The sequence below is a fragment of the Bicyclus anynana genome, chromosome 9 (genome assembly GCF_947172395.1).
Source record: "Bicyclus anynana chromosome 9, ilBicAnyn1.1, whole genome shotgun sequence".
NCBI lineage: Eukaryota > Metazoa > Arthropoda > Insecta > Lepidoptera > Nymphalidae > Bicyclus > Bicyclus anynana.
Window position 1 is genome coordinate 2,911,523 of NC_069091.1, and position 15,389 is coordinate 2,926,911.

A 15,389-nucleotide genomic window follows, 5' to 3' on the forward strand; every position below is an offset into this window, starting at 1 on the left:
TGTTTTCTTACTATTCATTAAGAAAACAGCGGAAACAGTAAACATATCAATTATCTCGAAAAAGTTAATTCATATTTTTTAATGCCATTAATTATAGTTGCGCAATTGAATCCATTAACATTAACAGCGAGCGAATGAGTGACACAACACAAACGAAGTACAACACGACACGTGGTTAGCAACCAAAACCGACCCATCGACAAGAGGATAATGCAAAACGAGGAAACAAAATGTAGCCGTTTATTTTTGGTCATAGACGCGTAGAGCATCCACAATGTAGAGGCTGAATGAAATCTTTTTCAATTTATTGCAGAATATTTTCAGCATAACGACCACAGTGGTATGTGCGCGGTGGATTTGCAAGACGGAGGTCCTGCGTTTGATCCCCAGTTGAACCGATTGAGGTTTTCCTAATTTGTCCAGGTCTGGTCGGGAGGCTTCGGCTGTGGTTCGTTACCACCCCAGCGACAAAAACGTATCGCCAAGCGATTTAGAGTTCCGGTACAATATCGTGTAGAAAACGAAAGGGATGTGGATTTTCATTCTCCTCCTAACAAGTTAGCCCGCTTCGATCTCAGATTGGCGGAGGACTTGGTCTTGTTATAAGTTTTTTTTTTTATTCTTTACAATTTAGCCCTACAACCTCACCGGATGGTAAGTGAGGATGCAGTCTAAGATGGAACCGGGCTAACTTTTTAGGAGGAGGATGAAATCCACACCCCTTTTCGGTTTCTACACGACATCGTACCGGAACGCTAAATCGCTTGGCGGTACGTCTTTGCCGATAGGAGAAAACCTCAATCGGCGCAGTTGGGAATCGAATCCAGAACCTTCGTTTTGTAAAACCACCGTGAATACAACTGCGCCACGGCGGCCGTCAAAATATAGATAATTTAGTTTTTTTAATTAACGCCTCTTGTGACAAAGTACTCTGTGCGCGAGGTAATCAAGACACGCATACAGACCTACATTAAAACGTTCCACTATGCGCTTGTATTGTATTCTAGTCGCAATAATTAGATTTGTATAGTTCAAAGTTGAAATGGTGTGAGTAAATGATTTTAAGCCGCGTCTACATGCAACGGGTAACATATTTTTGCAAACTAAAGAAAAATGGAGGCTTTTACCCATTCGTTTATACCTACATAATTTTGTTTTTGCATATTTAAGATAATACGAGGTTTTTTTTTTATTCTTTACAAGTTAGTCCTTGAATACAATCTCGCCTGATGGTAAGTGATGATGTAATCTAAGATGGAAGCGGGCTAACTTGTTAGGAGGAGGATGAAAATCCACTCCTTTCGGTTTCTACACGACATCGTACCGGAACGCTAAATCGCTTGGCGGTACGTTTTTGTCGGTAGGGTGGTAACTAGCCACGACCGAAGCCTCCCACCAGCTAAGGTTGCTTTATATTTAAGCAAATAAGACTGTAAAAGGTCGTTGCTGGACACATTGAGCGTTGACATTTGCTTAGTTAGAGAGGTTTTGTATAAAAAAATACATTTTTTCTTGGCATAAGAATGTACTTATAATTACTTGTGAATAGAAAAGGACCCAGAATTGAACCCTGTGGGACGCCCATTATGGTAGAAGAGTACGACCACTACGACTTTGTGTAATTCATGCATACCTTTTGTGTTTTACCACTGAAATTACTTGTTAAATCAATCATGCAGAATGTAATAATGTCAAATTAAAAAAAAATATTGTCATATTTAAAATGCCTTCTAACTGCAGATTTATAGATGTCTTAATCAAGCTTATATATCTTAATCAATACGTTTTATATTATAGTGAGGTTGCTTATTTGTTACACTTTCACGACTCTACCTTATCAGCGAATAATAAAGGCTGTATTAATTTCTTCCCATACTCCCATGTGAATATAGTATAGCCTGAATTAGCTCAACGGTAAGAGCGGTCGGACTCATCACTGTTCAAAAAAAATATATGACAAATAATCTTCAATTTTTTAAAAAAAAAAACGCAAACTAGGGGAAATCACGGGGTATCCGTTAGTATTATTATATAGATTTCAAAGTAATTATATACGATTACTTTAACATTGGTTAAAACACCAAAAACTGATTAAATACCCCTGTTATTTTAATCCGTTTATTTTGGTACATGTGTACTGACCTTTACATGTAAACATTTTAGTAAAACACAATACAAATTAACCGGTAAAATATCCTCATCCGGCGTTATTCTAATTGTGATGTAAAATAATTGTAATTAGGTACGATTTTAATTATTGCAATAACTGAAGCATTTAACGCTGCATGGTATTTTATTTTTACGCGCAAATTGCAATGCAATGTAATCAGTTGTACAGTGCAAAGGTACGTATCTACTAATTTAGCTGAAATACATGTGCATATTTTGTACATAGTGTTTACTTTAGTATTTCTAATTTTGGAAATCGGGTATTTTTATTTGAGATACAAGTTTTGAAAATGCGGAAGTATCTTTTATGTTTATCACGATTATAATGAAATGCATTTTAGAACTTCTTATAAAAATGTACAATGCAATCTCTTGAATAAAAAATAGATCACAACCGGTCTATTCGCCTAAATGCTGCAATGCCAAAGACCGACACACACACAGATACACGACAAAAAATAAGTATCATCATATTTCAATCAAATTACACAAATTGTATACCTGACCATTTTTCATAAATAACTAACGATTGGTGAAAACCACATGAAAATCCGTTCACTAGTTTCAAGTTTATCGCGAACAAACAGACAGATGCGGCAGAGGACTTTGTTTTATAATAGAAATAATGATTTCTCATATTTTCACGTAGGCCCTTTTTCTCGGTTTGTTTGCGGTATCAATGGGGGCTAGTGTGAGATCACCTTTAGTTGAAATTGACCGTGCCTCAAATGGCAGCGGTGTCCGTAACCGCTGAAACTCGATCCCTGTTACATGCTCGAGGTCAAGTTTTATTTCGGTTTGTACTTGACCTGACGACAAGTCAAATAAGTATAATACGGACGATTCTAAATTCAAATACAACGTCGTATAATACAATTATTTAATTTAATGTTCTCTATTCGGAAGTCCCCCGTGGGACTAAGATACCTTACAATTATTTCTATCAGCTTACACCACCTTAGGATCCCAACTTATTGACGTTGGGATCCTAAGGTGCTGGAATGGCGAGTCCGCACCAGAAAGTATAGTATTGATAATACCTTTCCACCTTTAGAGGGTTTACCCCAAAGGCAACCCTCCAAAGTCTAGAGGGGGCAACTCTCCAAAAACGACATCAAGCGGATTACAGGGTTACATGATTATGATAAAAAAATAATGAAAAACCAACTAAATGAGAACTTCGTACAATTAAGGATGTATTTTAATAACTCTGTAATTAATTCGATTTTCTTTATTCGGAATGTTTTTGGAGACCATTGATTTTACACTACAATATGTATTCTGTGCTACAGGATAAGCTATGCTTCGTTGAGGTTAGATTTAAGATTAAAATGCCTAAACGCAACCAAATTGCAAGTGCGTACAAATTCACACCCCCGATTTAGATAATAGAATTGAATAATGGGTAACACGTTTTTGTATTAGCTTTTGGAACCTAGTATGGTTATGATCTTTCGAAGCATATCTAGATATAATAACATTTCATTGCCTTTCTAATCAAACACGTAAGATTGTAGTAAAGCTATTACAATAAAAAATAATATAAAAATGCTCGTTGTGAATAAAAATAAACGCTTAACATCTTAAATGATGGCCTTTATAACCTTCGTTTATACCTGCTTAGGTTAAAAGTGTCATTACAGAGGTCCACCAAGATATTGTCAACATTTGGTTTTATATTATTTTGTTTGACCCAAATCGTCACATAACTTATAAACAAATGAAAAATATTATTTTTGCTTCGAATTAACTGCATTAAATATAAAAAACACCATAGTATATTGGAATGTTATTGAGGTATTTCAACTTAAATTTGTAAATATGTCAGACAGACAGTCATACAAGTTGTATAGACCAGGCGCTGTGAGGTATTGAGTGTAAAAAAATCTCAATAAATATTTCAGCCCTAAGCTATGTTACATCCCCCGTGCTTCAGAGAGTAGTTACTTTACCTCAACTATCAAGTATTACAAATTTAAGAATGCTTAGTTTTATATTTAATTTAATAAAATTTTAAGATTACCTGTTTTTTTAATTCAGTGTATCTATATTTATTTAAAAAAAAATTGTTTGTTTGATCGCGCCTAGGAACTATACTACAGCCTTTCTTGATGAGTACTGTTTACCAACAAACAAATTAGAAATGAAGGTAGAAAACGCATGTCATTTAATAAATTATTTATTTTAAAATATGTATGGTTTGTTTAATAAATGTTATACAGGGTGATTCGGTCTTTAGTGCGGATATTTTTTTTCGTGGTTCTGTATCATTAATAGAATATAAATCTACAAACAGTTCGATACATTTAATGTAATTTTTTTTTTAATTTATGTCTCTAAAATAACAAAATAATGTACATATTATTACTAAACAAGATATATTCAGCTTAAAAGTGATCTGGTGACGTCCTTTAGGTATCAAACGAAAATAAAATAAACGCACAATAGGGTGACCCTAAAATTCTGTTCAAAAGTAAATAACTTTAGCTAACGATAATTTTGTTATTTTTGAGTTAAAAAAAAAAAAGAAAAAATACGTGATCATTAAATTTTGTTTATGTACAAAATATAAAAATATCCGCACTAAAAAAATTTTCTTCCTGTATAAAACATATTAACCATATCTAATTGTTCTAAGCTTATTAATAAAAATTTATTTTCATTAATTTAAGAACAAACTATTAAAAAAATTATTAGATGTGAAATGACTAGTGATTTATACCCTCATTTTTAATTTGTTTCTTGGTAAACAGTACTCATCAAGAAAGGCTGTAATATAGTGGTTCCAATTGAAAATTCTTTCTGTGTTGGTCAAGCCCTTTGATTGAGGAATGCATATACGCAATAGTATTACGCGAATGAAACCCCGGGCCACAGCTAGTATACCATAAGTATGTTGTTTAAATGTATCTTTATACTCGTAGTTAATATTACGCACTACCTACCTGTAGTGTTTCTTACAAGTTTTTCCTTATTTTAAGGTTGCCTGGTAGAGATCGCCGTAAAAGATAAGGCAGACTATTTTTAATAATTTATAATTTTTTCTCCTTTTTTATTTTTGTTTTTTTTTTTTTAATATTTATGTTATTTTTTTTTTATTTTTTACAAGTTAGCCCTTGACTACAATCTCACCTGATGGTAAGTGATGATGCAATCTAAGATGGAAGCGGGCTAACTTGTTAGGAGGAGGATGAAAATCAACACCCCTTTCGGTTTCTACACGGCATCGTACCGGAACGCTAAATCGCTTGGCGGTACATCTTTGCCGGTAGGATGGTAATTAGCCACGGCCAAAGCCTCCCACCAGCCAGACCTGGACAAATTAAGAAAATCTCAATCTGCCCAGCCGGGGATCGAACCCAAATCCTCCGTCTTGTAAATCCACCGCGCATACCACTGCGCCACGGAGGCCGTCAAAAATGTTATTCAACAAGATGATGATGATGATTAAGCCTTATTGAAATAAATGAATTTTGACTTTTATGTGTACGTAAATGACTAGTAATAACAGTTAAAGAATGAAATTATTATCATCGCCTGTAAACAGGGATTCTGGGATTGCTTGTTGTCGGTTCACCTAGTGGGGGTCTACCAAACAACGTCATCCGGTGCGGGGTCGCCATTTAAACGCGTTGGGACCCTAACATCTACCGCTCCTTCTAACGTTAAACCCCGTACATTGCCACTATAGCTTCGTGACTCGTTAAGTGATGGTGAGGTAACATTGCCTTAGAATTGCAATCATCATCATCACTTCAGTCGATGGATGTCCACTGTTGGACATAAGACATTGTAGAGACTTCCAAACATCACGATCCTGAGCCTGCAGCGAATCCCTGCGACTCGTTTGATGTCGTCAGTCCATTTGGTGAGGGGTCGACCGTCACTGCGCTTTTTAGTGTGGGTCACCAATTGCCACCTTGGGACCATCAATGTCCATCGGCTCTTCGAACTATGTGTCTTACCCATTGCCACTTTAGCTTCGCAACGAATTGCAATTTCAAGTCAATGCTAAAAATTGTATTACAATCAGGTAATTTATAACGAATGAGACAGAAAATTAAGGGGATAGAGTAACGGCACTTTGTATGCAGAGGTTACAAAGTTATTTTAATACCTACGTGAGTTAAATACCATACGATTCCCATACGAAGTATTTCATAACACAGTGAGGAAAACGTTACATTTTTGCTTATGATGCTACCAACCGCAGCGTGTAGCTTACGTACATTATTATTATTATTCACTTTATAAGTGAGGTAAGATACCCATATTGTTATTCAATTGTTTTGTCGCACGACCACAATCAACATTGAACTTTAAATTGAAGACAACAAGATTGGGAATCAAAAAAAGAAAGATGCGACTGAAAGACGTCTGCGAGAATTCAAATTGTCTTCGTGAGTAAACCCAATTTATTACAAAACAAGCGACGGAAACTTCGTATTGTTTTTCAGCCCGCATGTCGGTCAATGTCGGTGGCTTTCGATTTCAAACTCGTCGGCCAAAAAAAGCGTTAGATGCAGTAATCGGCCAATCCGGCCAATGCCACGCTGCCCCGCTGACCGTAGTTACAGAACCATCCCGAATTTATATAAAGAAACAATAAAAAAAAACGATTTTAGCTGTACTTGGTAAAGCTAACTGCACATTATCTATACTAATATTATAAAGCTGAAGAGTTTGTTTGTTTGTTTGAACGTGCCTATCTCACGAACTACTGGTCCGATTTGAAAAATTGTTTCAGTGTTATATGTATAGCCTATTTATCGAGGAAGGCTAAAGGCTATATATTATCTCCGTATTCCTATGGGAACGTGAACCACGCGTGTGAAACCGCGCGACGTCAGCTAGTTCTAAATACAAGAAGTCGAATAATATTTGTCAGTTCGTAAAATAGGATTATGGTCCCGCAAACACAATACGAGCCGCATAAGTATAACATTTTTGACAATATGAATTAAATTGTAATAATAATAACAATATTAGTGTATGCATAGCATAAAGTTGTTGGATGATCAGTTGCTGACATTACGCCTCTTTCACCAGTAAAATACTCTTCATAAATGATACTGCTTGGTGACTGAAAAAATCAATGGAAGTGTATCTCCCCATACAAGCTATATAATAAAACTATATCTACCTACTACTGTATTGGAATTAAATCGGGCATGAACAATTTTAACCCATATTAGTACTCCTGGATAGAGGAAAGAGGAAAGAGTTACCTACCACGTGGAAGTTCAAATGTTTAAATTTTTTCCGCGGAAAAACCAATGAATTCAAATAGCAACGCTGAAAAGTCCTATGAAAAGTGTTCAATATACATTTCACTCTGAAACCGAAGTCTTTCGGGTGATATTGACTCTACATGTTTATATCTCAATTATAGGTGCAACTGTATCTACAATTGGAAAATAAAAACGGTTGTCTCTAAAGTCGGTTTACTGACGATAGATGAACGTGACAACGTCATAAGAAAATACTGATGTAATGGTTGAATTTTTCAAAAAAAAAATGTTCGTTTTCCAAAATACTGTTTAATAATCTTCATAGACCAGAATATACTTTATTTCTTGTAAAAAAAAGTTGGCAACGGCAACCCTAGAGCGAGGGAACGACGCATGACGTCATCTTTTTTCGAGTGTGCAGCCGGCTCATCGAATTATAAGACGTTGTCACGTCAATAATTGTTCAAATAATACTTGTCCAAATATTCTCAGTCAAGACAAATTGTCTACCAAAATGTTGTATTTTCTTCAAAATAATATTCTCGGTGGACGACATAATTTGTGTTACACGTGAAATTTCACTAATGGCACATTAACAGGGCAACACTAAATAATTTGCTGAGCGTGTATTGGTGTCGCGTAAACGGGCATGCTAATTGACTCGACACGGCGGCGTCCATATTGTTTGTACATATATGTTCGCACACATACCTCCGCGTACTTGCATACATACATACATACACCGCCGAACATCGCCGTCACCTGAGCGCTGCGTATAGTATAAGCAAATGATAAGGCAAATAGAAAACGTGACACCGGTACCTCTAAGCTACATACGTATGCTTTAATCACGTATGTTACCCGGAATTTCCAAGCCCTTGTGCGGCGTTTGACGCAACCAATACGCCGCTTTAGACCGAGCGTCTTATCGGCTTGCAACAGCCAGACATACTTCGTTTTAGGAAGGCTGAAGTTTGTTAGCCTATACTGCTGCTATAGGTATGTACGGCAACCAATTTTGGAGTTTGGACTGTGATGGTTTTGGAATATACCAGGTTTCAAGGGTCAAGACCCTCAATCGCCAAAGTGTATAGCGTATTTTTACCGACTTCAAAAAAAGGAGGATGTTCTCAATTCAAATGTATGTTTTTTTTTTAATTTTCTTAGGAATAATATGAGAAATCAGTCGCCAATAGCCTTTTCAGAGCACTTTAAGGAGATAAAGAAAATAAATTTGTTCAAATGTAAGAGTTACCCTTTTTTTTTTTTTTTTTTTTACGTGGGGAAATCCTCATGGATACCTTCTCGCCACGGGGAGGCAAGAAGGTTATGTCGGACTTCAACCGACTAAAACCCCACGGTGTTCCGACTCGCCGCCTGATGACTGAGCCACGGGAACACTTTTCGTAAACTACCGCAACCCAGCCAGCGACACTCGTAAATTGAGCTCTCCTGTAGTTTTATTACGATCGCTTAGGAAACACTGAAAGCGTTAACGACTCGAGGACTTATCTCCGGTGGGTGACAGATTCCCCGTATCTATCACCCGGAGGTCATGTAAGAGTTACCCTACCCTAATGACAGCATGTTTGTCAGTAACCCTATTAAAAAGGCGTACACGTAAAAAAAGGGTATAGCCTCGAAAATTAAAAATGTATGAGTATGACATTTGCTATCGCCAAATCACGTGATAAGTTGTCGATCAGATCTGTCATTCCCATACATTTAAGAAGTTAATTATCGAAGCGTTAGCGTTGGTAGAAAGAGAAGGCATGATTCTTCATGATATCATGTAAAAAGAAATATTCTCATAGTTGATCAATTGAGGATCTGGAGCCTCGAAACCTGTTACCTCCCAAAGCCACCACGGTCCAAATTTCTAATTAGCTACCGTACTATGGTAGTAGCATAAGACTGGCAAATATTCAGCCTTTCTAAAATGAGGAAAGTCTAGCTATCTGGCTCTCGGTCTATCTACAATAGTTTATTGGCTGAAATTCAGCTTCAGTAACATTGTGTTCGAATCAGCGTGTAATGTCAATTGCGCAGCGATCTTTTTGTATATATATTTCTATAGGATAGAATACATTCAGTGATTACACTAAATGGTTTATAACGATCAGCTGACTGATTTCATTGATTGGGTCCATCATTAGCCTTAATTAGGTTCCACTGCTTTAAAGGCTTTCTGTTAATTTTTTAAGGCCTATTAGGTTTAGCTAGTAAATAAGGCTTTAACGGAACTGTTACTAGTAATTGGAGTTCATCACTACCCTTAATGGAATCTACTGCTGTGTATAGGTTTTTGTTTACGTCAGGTTTATTATAGAGCAAGCTAGTCCAAATAAAGGATGATCCTAATTTGTGTGTACAGTAAATTTAGGCGACTGATAACAGCCAAGGTCGCTGTGCCGGGGAAAATTACATGTCAAACAGTTGGTTTGGCAAAATGTTCGTCACCGAACCTGGCACATGGTAGGGCGTCGGGTTCGAGGGAGGTAGCCAGTAGGCGGCGCTGATGGGCGGGTAGTTGGAGGAGTTCCTGCCTGCAGTTTTGCTGCGGGCGGCGCCGGCCTCGCCGCGCATGCTTCACACAGCACAGACAACACAACACACACACACACTGTCACCACATCGCGCGTCTACATCCAACCGCGTCCGCGACACAACTAACGCTGTCTAAGCCGATAGGTGCGCGCGCGCTGACGACCGATCAGTCATTCTTCTGTGTCACCTCGAGCTGTCCCCCTCCCCCCCTCCGGCTAATGAGGTGCGCTCCGCGAGCGTGCAAGTCGCAAGTCTTCGTTTTTCAATTATCGACACAGACGCCACCGTGTGCCCTATTTACGGTCGCCGCGTATTTGGTAGCCTTCTTTTATTTCAGGTTTTTTTTTTTAATTTCTAGTATTTTTCTGGGAGCCACAACAGCCCAGTGGATATAACTTCGAATCAGAGAATGTAGATCCGAATCCGGTCCGAGATATGCATTATGCACCTCCCAATTGTTCAGTTTTAGTGCATTTGAGAAAATCAACAAACCATGTCTCAAATGATGAAGGAAAAACATCGTGAGGAAACTTGCATACCTACCTACCCGAGAATTTTCTCAATTCTCTATGTGTGTGAAGTTTGCCAATCCACAATGAGCCATCGTGGTGGACAATTAGCCTAAGCCTTCTTATTCTGAGGGGATACTCGTGCTCAGCAGTGAGCTGAATATGGGCTGTTAATGATGATGAATGCTCGTATTTGGCCTTTCATATATCCAACTTCCAAAGAGGAACTGGGTATGTTTATGTAACGTACTCATAGGGTTGTCTCATTTTATAGGATGCTCTACCAGGGAGGTTATTCTGTAACGCTGTCTTTATCACTTTGACAGCGTGAGCTTCGAACTCGCATCTATCGTTCTTTATCTATAGTACTGTGACAGACTGTCGCTTTTTATTCGATATTGTACCGGAAATGGAAATCGAACCCAGGACCTCACTGTTGAGAATAACAGCACTACGGAATGAGGCAGAGAGGTCATCAAAATATATCTATACTAATATTATAAAGCTGAAGAGTTTGTTTGTTTGTTTGAACGCGCTAATCTCAGGAACTAGTCCGTTTTGAAAAATTATTTCAGTGTTAGATAGCTCATTTATCGAGGAAGGCTATAGGCTATAATATTTTTATCCCCGTATTCCTATGGGAACGAGAACCACGCGGGTGTAACGGCGCGGCGTATACTAGCAAAAAAATATGTTCCGAACCGTTGTTAGAATCTTTATAAATAGTCAACTGACGTTTCAAAAGTGCTTGTAAACTGGGCCTACTTAAAATAAATGAATTTTGTATTTTGAACAATTGAGAATCTAGACCCAAAAAAACTGCTATCTTCCAAATCCAAACGCTATAATTGGCTACCATACTAACCTATGGTAGGAGCATAGGCTGTCAACTTTCAACTTTCATTTGCAAAGTAGGTCGTCTTTATCAACCCATATACGGCTCACTGCTGAGCTCGAGTCTCCTCTCAAAATGAGAGGGGTTAGGCCAATAGTTCACCACGCTTGCACAATGCGGATTGGCAGACTTCACACACGCAGAGAATTAATAAATTCTCTGGTGTGCAGGTTTCCTCACGATGTTTTCCTTTACCGTTTGAGACACGTGATATTTAATTTCTTAAAATGCACACAACTGAAAAGTTGGAGGTGCCAATCAAAGGTGGACCGGATTCGAACCCTCATCCTCCGGAATCGGAGGCAGAGATCATATCCGCTGGGCTTTCACTGCTTATATTCGTAATTAACTTCTGTAAATTAACGCTTACTTAACTATTCAACATGATCAACTATTATAACTTATTTAGATCTAGACACCAAGATACTAAATGTCACGACACGTCAATAAGTTACGATTATAATGATGTCGTTTATGTTTGAATACTTAAGATCACAATCGTTAAAACTTTAATCGTCAGTAGATACTTAACAGTTCATACCATACAGAGGTCGTCAAAATATATAAAAAAATATGTTTTTACTTGAACAAAAGAGTCAACTAGACTCTTATCAAATTTAACATAAACAATATTAATTTCGTGTAGTACATGGGGTCCGAAATATATCGATATTAATTAATAAAAGTTAAAGATTTCTTATAAAACGTTTATTTTTAACGTATTTTTCAAAATTTTCCAAACGTCAAAAACGCTGCGGTCGATGTACTCAAGTTAAGCTTGTTAGGTTGCTCCCTACCGATGGTTAAAAAATCTCAAGTCATGTAATTCTTTTAATAATAATAATAATAAAATCCTTTATTCAGCTAAAAAAAGCAGATTAAAAAATCAAGAAGAAATTACAAACTAATACTAACAGAACTTAATACCTACTTAAATTACAGAGTTCCTCTGTCTGTACTTAGTATAATAATATAATAAAAAAAATCAGCTCAATGGGGCGCTGCCTCAGCTCGATACTACAGTTGTGAGCTGTAGTGCTGATTTTCAGGCATGACCCCAGGGTGAGCTCACGGACCGATCGGAAATACTTTTGCTAACAATAATTTTACAAATCTTATACGATTTTTTCTGGATTTCCTGTACTATAAGTACTAATGTACTATGTTAATGATATATGTAGCCATGGGCTTCCTTCAACTTGGGTTAACCTTCATAAAATGAGGTGCATCTGGGTACCACCATCTCTCGTTCCATAATACAAACATTGCCATTGTCTAGCCAGTAATATGTGAACAGGTATTAAAGCACTTACAGTCGTGTTCCAGCTACGGACACAGTGTTCGTGTGTCCCCCCCAAAACTGTTTAATATTCGTAACGTGTAGCAAAGTGTGGAGGCACACTAAGCCGAACGGACGTGGCAACGGTGCGGGCGTTTTGAAAGTAAAGTTGGGTACAAGTTTGTCGTAAAAATGTTTGTTAAAATGTGCAGGTACAAGTATATACTGGAAGCGCTGGATTACCTAAAAGCTTTTTTTTGTTAACAGTTATTTTAAAGTGATAACTTCTTATGGGAGGGCAAACCGCTTTGTAACGTAACGCGTTACGTTACGGCAGCAGGTTTAAGTTACCTATCACTTCTGTCGAGCGACCCGAGACGTACATTAATAGGACATCATACATTATTAGCAGACGCACATACATATTTTTAGGGTTCCGAAAGTAGTGTACGTACAAAAACGGAACCCTTATAATCTGAATATGAATGATATTATTTAGTTTCTGCGTTTTATTCAATGACAAGCTATAATCCTTGATTGCGGCGTAGCTTCCTAGATTTTGTCTATTTTATGGAAACCTAAATTTTTGTAGCCATGCAATGCCATGCATTTTTTGCCATGGAAATATTTTAAAATTTTAAAAAGTCATTATTATGTGGTTTAACTTAGGTGGTGGAGGTGTGATAGTGAACATTACCAAACGACCTGTAGGAATAATTAGCTTTGAGTACGGTTTGAAGTTTTATATTACGAATAGGGAGTAGAAAAAAAAACTTCTTATTCTCAGTACAAAGCGTCATTTCGTCAAGTAAGCGTCTATACATTTAACTTATTACTTGTGCTTAAGTTACATCTACTAGAACTCTACCTACGGCCGCGTCGAAAGCTGCAACTTAAGTTGTAACTTGGGTACGGATTGAGATATCGTCTACCTTGTTTTGACTAACTTTATCGTGGTCCAACTTTAACTTATACGGGGTTGTTATTTTAAGAGCGGCCAGTGAGGCGTAAACTTGGAACTATCTATTGGAGGTTAGTTGTTCCTTGCATATTCATTCGAGTGGGTATATTGAAAAAAAATCTTTAAGCAAACTTATTAGAATCCTAATTTGCTGTAACTTAGCCCTTGCAATAAATTTAATAAAGTAAATATTATATAATATATGAAATAGTTGTCTGAGATGGAAATGACGTCGCTCGAACTTGTGTTGGCTTGTGCCGACGCTAGGTGGTGCGACTTTTTTTCCGTAAAGAGTAGGGAGTTAGAGATGGGTAGCGATCGGTTGGAGGGAACGACTGTGAGATATGGCGCTCGTCGTACGGTCGGCTTTAGTATGCTCGTGGCCGAGCTAGCTCAAACCATCCACATTTCTTGTTGTGTGATTTTGTATGGGTTACTTAGGATAGGCGGATAGAGTGACTTAAGTGGAAAAGCGGTGTGTTAGTTAACTTGTCTAAGACGTTTTTAACCCTACACACGATGTTCACAAGTGCGTGACTCCACTAAAGGTCATTCTCTGTCATTCTGACAAAATTGTGAATCATACCTTTGTTCGACATCGGTTTTCCTATTTTCGTAAGCCACTTCTGAGTCTGCTAAAAGTAGGTACATACCGAATTAAATACTTAAATACCGAATTATACGTGAACGACTAGGACCTCATACTAAATTCTATATTTTTATAGTAAGTAGTTAGTAGTTTAGTAGTTTTAGAGCCTATTCAATACCAACGCACAAACAAATCTTTCTTCTTTAGAATATTAGTATAGATGATTATTTTTGAGATTTTATATATCAAACACACTCAAATCACTCAAACAGTCTGACCTTTTAAAAGTATAGTGTAAGCTTAAAAACTGAGCTTCAAATAAATTACATTTGATTTAATTATTCCTGCAAGCAATAATTCTACGAGTTAAATAGATAAGAAATTATACATCAGAAATAGTTCAAATTTTTTTTTTTATTCTTTACAAGTTAGCCGTTGACTACAATCTCACCTGATGGTAAGTGATGATGCAATCTAAGATTGAAGCGGGCTAACTTGTTAGGAGGAGGACGAAAATCCACACTCCTTTCGGTTTCTACACGACATCGTACCGGAACGCTAAATCGCTTGGTGGTACGTCTTTGTCGGTAGGGTGGTAACAAGCCACGGCCAAAGCCTCCCACCAGCCAGACCTGGACCAATTAAGAGAACCTCAACCGGCCCAGCTGGGGATCGAACCCAGGACCTCCGTCTTGTAATTCCACCGCGCATACCACTGCGCCACGGAGGTCGTCAATTATGTTGAATTCACGACTTATGAAGCTGTATTGATAAGTCATGAATTCAAGCTAATATGATATTAAATTGAGAATACCTTTCATATTGAAAGTCGGTCAAAAGTATCAAAACATGACAAAACAATTAACATGTGTTTATGTAAATGGACACCATGCCGACGAATGCATTCCACTGTTATACTGCTATCCTTATTGCGTTCATTGAATCAGACAGGGACAGAAATACACACTGTCATCAAATATCATTAAAAAGTCATTATTGTACGATCGATAAGTTTAATATCGCGCTGTAGCGTTGTTTCGGAATTAATTTGATATTAATTGATTAATTAATATTTATACTAATTATGCATTAATTGTATTTAGATTATTATGATATTTAAACACGGCAATGTTAAATATTACAATGGTAATTTGACGGGTTATATTGTTATTGGTTTTTGTAACTGTTATGATATTAATTGTTTTGTTT

The 15,389-nt window shown here is 37.2% G+C and overlaps 1 protein-coding gene across 5 annotated transcripts in view; it reads right to left on the reverse strand.

Annotated features, from left to right (window-relative positions):
• LOC112058473 (CUGBP Elav-like family member 2) overlaps window positions 1-15,389 on the reverse strand; it is a 511,519-nt gene that overhangs the window by 96,215 nt on the left and 399,915 nt on the right. The window lies entirely within an intron of this gene.